The sequence below is a fragment of the Prionailurus bengalensis genome, chromosome B4 (assembly GCF_016509475.1).
Source record: "Prionailurus bengalensis isolate Pbe53 chromosome B4, Fcat_Pben_1.1_paternal_pri, whole genome shotgun sequence".
NCBI classification, from domain to species: domain Eukaryota; kingdom Metazoa; phylum Chordata; class Mammalia; order Carnivora; family Felidae; genus Prionailurus; species Prionailurus bengalensis.
In genome coordinates this window covers 5954855-5960854 of record NC_057358.1, presented here as the reverse complement: position 1 = coordinate 5960854, position 6000 = coordinate 5954855, and the positions used below count along the sequence as shown (strand labels likewise).

Here is a 6000-nt window from a genome sequence, read left to right as displayed (position 1 = left end):
ACGTGCGTAAGCTCTTTCTCAAATGGTAAGTGAAAATCCCAGCCATCAGGAATGAGTGGGTTTCCTGCGGGCACTGCAGACGCTCACAGCTGGCCATCTCTTCTTCTCCATGTGACAGGCTCTGTTTAGGGATGGCTGGAGAAGAACCAGGAGGAAGGCATTTTGAACTAGAAGTTTCTCTTCTGCAGAGAGAAGCTGGGCTTCTCACCGGAGCGAATTCTTCCAGCTCTGCCGCCTTGTTCCCAGCCATACTTACCTTTCGCCACCAGATTTCAATAGCAAATATACAGTCAGTGCCTACTATGTGCCAGGCTCTCATGACACCATGGTGAGCGGCACTCTGAGAGTCCATCTACCCTCGCACCTCCTTCCTGGCTAGGATCTTCCAAGAGGCAGCCTCTCTGTTGGGTGATTCTGGCCTGAGTATCAGTTTAATATGGCTAGAGATTAACAAGTGTGGGAGAGGGGCTAGTTTTCACGGATTGCATCTTTATCCCCAAAAGGAGTGTGTGTTTGTTTTGCTGAGTTCATAGAGATTAGGGGAAAGAGTGGCCCTATCTAGCTTCCCTGCCACAAAGCAGCAATGTGAATTTCTCAAGTAACACACCCACTTGCGCCTACATTTTTCATCTTTAAATTAAAAGTTGGGAACTAGCTGCCATCAGAGATCCTTTGCAACTGACACTCTATATATACATCCACCATCAGAAGCCTGTTAATCCAAGGTTTTGCTCACTTTTACCTTTTAAATCTCTCTCTCTCTCTCAAAAAAAAAATTTCTCAGACTAATGTGGTGTTAGAACATTATAGCAACAAAAGCCTGAAGCAAGTACACTTTAAACATTTAGTGTCATGATTGTGAGAGAATCGCTCTGTAACAGTTTTGGTAACCAGACATACAGTTTTCTAACCTGATTGAAAAATTAACCCCAGTCATCCTCATCAGGATCACCATCAGCATCACCAACAAGGTGCAAAGGCTTCAGATCACATGCACCTGTAAGGACATTATACTGCAGCTTGGAGGCTGTCAAAGTTTTAAAGCAATGCAACTTCGGAAACTATACGTGAAGCCACAGGGTGCAAAAATAAAAACCAAAAATAAAATACAGTGGCAGCTAGGGCACACAACGTAGAAAAGAGCATCCTCCAGACAAAAAAGCACCCACAGTCCTGGGTAGGTAACTTTCAAAGAGAACTTCAGAACCATGTCGATGAGCCCTTTTGTAGTGTAAAAAGAGAAACCCGTGAAGTTCTGTTCACCGAATGACCTTGATCCTTCCCTTCGGAAGGGTGGTTTTCGATTTTCAGTTGGGCGAGGCTTGGAGTCCGCTCGAGCTCAGCCGGCGGCAGGTGCCGGGCGCCCCTGGCCGCGACCTCCCGCAGAGTCCCCGGGGCCCGGGCGGGCGGCGCGGGGGAGGAGCGCGGGCGAGGGGCGGGCGTGGTGGGAGGGGACGCGGAGCGGGGCGCGGGTTCCTGGGCGGGCGTCCGCTGGGCCGGCTCGGGCGCTCGGGCCGCGGGCTCACGAGCGCCCCCTGGCAGGCGCCGGGACGCCGCCAGTGCCCGCGCCGCCGCCGAGCAGCAACGCCTGGGACCCCGGGCGCCCCGTCTGCAGGTAGGTGAGCTGGGGTGGGGGCGTCGGCCCCGGGGAGGGCAGGGGGTCCGCGCGGGGGGCCGGGGCCGCGACCCGGCCGGGCGGGGTGCGGAGTCGGGGGTAGGCCGGCCCGGGTCCCGCTGCGAGACGAACGGGGAAGGGGGCGCGGGACGCCTGCCCGGCCGCCAGGGGACTAGAGCGCAGCAAACTTTGGGCCACTTGCCTCCGGTGGCATCTTACGGGCGGGTGGCATAGGGCGCAGCTGACCTTGGCCGTGTGGAGGCCACCGAGGCTGGGGCTGGGGGGCGCCTTCACTTCCTTCTCGTTTTCTCCCCTCTCACCTGGACTTACTGGGGTGGGAAGGAGGGAAGAAGGTGGAAAGTTTTTTATCCTTGGCAAATGCTAAAGGAGAGATGGTTGATGCAGATGGTGACCTGCCCACAGGTCTTGTTTCCTTAGGGTTTGCGAGAGCAGCAGGCAGGGCTGCCAAGACTCACTTCTAAACAAAACCAAATTTCTTTTCAAGGTCCTGGGGCAGGGTGAGGCGGCTCTGTGATAGATACGGGGGGAAAAAAAGTGTGGTGCTCAATCCTGTAACCTCTAGTGAGATTCTCTGTATTTTGGCATTCAGGGCCACATGTTAAGAAAGTAGAGTTAAATATCTTTATTTTATTGAATTTTAAGAGCCCCGGTTATCTGTGTGAAATGGACTGTTCACGCTAAAGGCTTGGGCACTCCCTATAGGCATCAGTGAGGAGAGGCCCAAAGGTCTGGCCCCGCTGGAGATTCAGATTCTTTCCGCCTGGAGTCTGCCACTGAGCTGCCTTGTCCTTTGAGGTTGTGTAAGAAAAGGTTATTCAGCCATGAGGGTGAAGCCTGCGGGAAAGGTGCAGGTGTGACCAGGGCCAGGTGCCCACCTGGCCCCCTGCACTGGTTCTCTAGACCTTTCCCCTTGGACCCGGCCTTCTGTAGAAGCGGTGACCAGCACAGCCCCCCTTCCCTGGCAGAGATGTTTGCTGAAGGCGCCCTGCTCCTAAGCTCCAGGGTCCCCCCTCTCCCACCCCACATCCCAATCTTGTGAATCACCGACTTCTTTTTCCCCCCTAACTTTATCTCTGGTAACTCTTGTAAAATGGCAGGCTTAGGGGCGGATGCTTAATCTCTTTAAAAAATGCTGTGTCTAGTGGGAAGGAGGGTGACAAAGGAGGGTGACGTTTACCAATTTGGTTGCAAATTACTTTTGAAGTTTATGCACAGCTGTTTAAAATCCCTCTGAGATCAGTGCCATTGTTTGAGGCAGGTGTCTGTCACAGATTGATGTTGTTAGTCCCTTTTCTGCTGATTGCATGTACGTATATTTAAAGCCTAAGGCACAGGAAGAAGACCTTCTAAAACCTCCAAAGCCTCAGCTGTGAAATTCCTCCCCGTTAGTGATTAAGACTAAATTAAGTCATCTTGTTGGTTGTTGTTGTTGTTGTTGTTTTTTCTTCTCGCTCTCATAAACTTTTATCTCTGATTTCAAGAGTAACCTGTTCAGCCTCACCAGCCTTTGTTTCACTCCTGTGATTTTCTTGTAAATTCTTAAAATGTGAAGTTCCAGGGAGGACTTCTCATCGCCACCCTTCAATGTGTCATGCTCACTTCCGCCACTGACTTGTGCCATGGTGGCTCAGAATGGCAAGAAGCGCTTGGGCAAGCTTCTTTGTGGGTCCTCCGGCTGGGTCCACCTCCCTAGGATGGAAACACCCTTGAGTTGGCTCTGAATATCCCTGGGTCAGCTACTAGAACTTTCATTTCTTCTGCTGTTGGCATTTCTTTTTAGATACACAAGGATATTGTACAATTATTTACACCTTCATCCTCCTTAGCATCCCAAAGATCCCTTTCAACTCTAAGACTCCATTTCCCTTGTTCAGAGCAGATTCTGGAGGCTCCCCCGAATTGCCCATTTGTCTTTGGTCATTTCTATGAAGGTCCCTCATTTGGTTGTAATATATTCTCTCTCTCCTGGGGGAAGATGCAGGATTTCATGATAGGACATTTGCCTTCCTTGAAAATAGGAATTAGAATTAGTACTTCCTGTTTTTAATGCATGTCATATTTTAGATTTGCAGATTATGTTGTTTGCTCCCCAAAATATTGCACATAGACTAATCGCATGTGACTGTTAATAAGGGTATATTTTCCTCTCAGGTGGTTTCCTTTTTAGAGTCTTCACCCTTTTCTCTTTTTTCTTTGAAGTAATTTTCCTAAATTGTTTAAAATTTTTTAAAAAATTGTTGTATGATGAAAAATCCCAGGGAACACACATGGATCATGTGATTTCATATTTACATAATTTTGTTGTCCCAAATCAAATGTGTAATTGAAAGTAGAGAGAACGGTCTCATGGTGTCATGCACAGCATTTGACTTCTTCATGTCTGTCCATTATAGTAAAACTTCCAGTATCTCATTTTCAAACAGCAGTGCATCTAATTTTGCCTGTTCATTCCTATTCTGGCTGTTAAGGAAGAGATCATGAGACACTCAGAAACACATCGAGGCAGAAAGTTGAATTAAAAGATATTTTCTTGCAATAAAGGAAACATCTTTCAATATCCCAACACATCAAGCATTTATACACAAATCCACATTTCCCTGTCATCTAAACATAACCCTTGGGGCAAAGGGAGAATCAGAGTTTCAGAAATTAGTTTCTGTTCCGCGATTAAATTAGCCCATTTTTAAAGTACTCTCTTTGGCCGGACGTGCTTCTACAGGTTGATGTTAACTTTAAGCTAGTAATATTGATGATAATAATCAGAGCCAACAAAAGCAATAAAATAATGGTTTGATTGATGCAGTATTACTTATCATTTGCGTGCCGGGTATGAAGCCCAGAATTTTATATTTGACAAACATTCCTATTTCATGTAATCTTTGCAACGCTTTTATAAATTGCATATTATTATCATCATCACCACTTTCATTTTGCAGGTGAAGAACCTGAGTCTCAAGGAAGTTGTATCGCTTGCCCAGGTCTTAACAGCTCGTATGTCTGACTCTGACACAGAGCTGGACAACCTGCCAGTTAAAGGTTTTGGGTTTTTGTTTTTCCCTTAATGTTTATTTATTTTGTGTGAGAGAGAGTGCAAGCAGGGGAGGGGCAGAGAAAGAGAGAGGGAGGGAGATACAGAGAATCCCAAGCAGGCTTTGCACTGTCAGCCCAGAGCCCAACACCAGGCTCGAACTCACCAAGCACGAGATCATGACCTGAGCCGAAATCAAGAGTTGGATGCTTAACCAACTGAGTGCCACAAGTGTTTTCAATCGTGACAAAATGGTACACACACCACAAAACTCATCATCGTAACCATTTTGAAAGGTACCTTTCAGTGGCATTAGGTACCTTCATACTGGTGGGCAACCATCGCCACCACCTATCAACAGAGCTCCTTCATCCTGCAAAACTGAAACTCTGTCCCCATTTAACACTCCCCGTTCTCCCTCCCGCCAGCCCCTGGCAACCTCCATTCTTCGTTTTGTCTTTCTGAATTTGACTACTCTGGGCACCCCATATACGTGAAACATACAGTATTTGTCTTTGTGAGACTTGCTTACCTCACCATAATGTCCTGCAGATGCATATGTGTTGTAACATTTGTCCGAATTTCCTTCCTTTTAAAGGCTGAATAATATTCCATTGTGTGTGTGTATCCTGTTCTGTTTATCTACTCATCTATTCATGGACGCCTGGGTTGCCTCCACGTTTTGGTTTATATATAATAACACTTTGAACATGGGTGTATAAATATCTCTTTAGGTCTCTGCTTTAAATTCTTTTGACTGGATTAAATGGCAGTTCGGTATATCATATTTTGAGGATACATCATCCTGTTTCCCACGGTGGCTGCATCATTTCACATTCCCACTAGTGCGTAAAGGTTTCCGTTTCTCCACATCCTCGGCGACACTTGATACTTTCTGGATTTTGTTTGTTTTGATAGTGGTCATCCTCATGTGTTGTGAGGTGGTAAGCAATGAGCTTTTCACTAAATTGTTTGATGCTAGACTCGGGGGTCTATGAGTCTCCTGAGTTCATTGGTCTTTCCTCTCTCTCCTTGTTTATGGACATTTTTCTAGTGCAGAATCACTAGAGCAACCACTATTCGAGCATCCCCTGAAGGACCAGGGAAACCAGGGCAGGGGGGCTCTTGAAAGATAAAAGGTCCTTCTAGGAAGGGTTGCCCCTACCTACGTGAAGGACCTCGTGATGTAGAAATAAATGGTTGTTCGGGGCACCTGGGTGGCTCAGTCAGTTGAGCGTCCAACTTCGGCTCAGATCATGATCTCGCAGTCCATGAGTTTGAGCCCCGTGTCAGGCTCTGTGCTGACAGCTCAGAGCCTGGAGCCTGGTTCAGATTC

General features: G+C 47.4%; 1 protein-coding gene across 1 annotated transcript in view; it reads left to right on the top strand.

The window, feature by feature from the left end:
* The first annotated feature begins 1502 nt into the window (after positions 1-1502).
* PRKCQ (protein kinase C theta) overlaps positions 1503-6000 on the top strand; it is a 185563-nt gene continuing 181065 nt past the window's right edge. The window contains exon 1 of the mRNA XM_043564510.1: positions 1503-1615. The gene's annotated coding sequence lies outside the window, so the exon portion shown is untranslated. The remainder of the gene's footprint in view (positions 1616-6000) is intronic.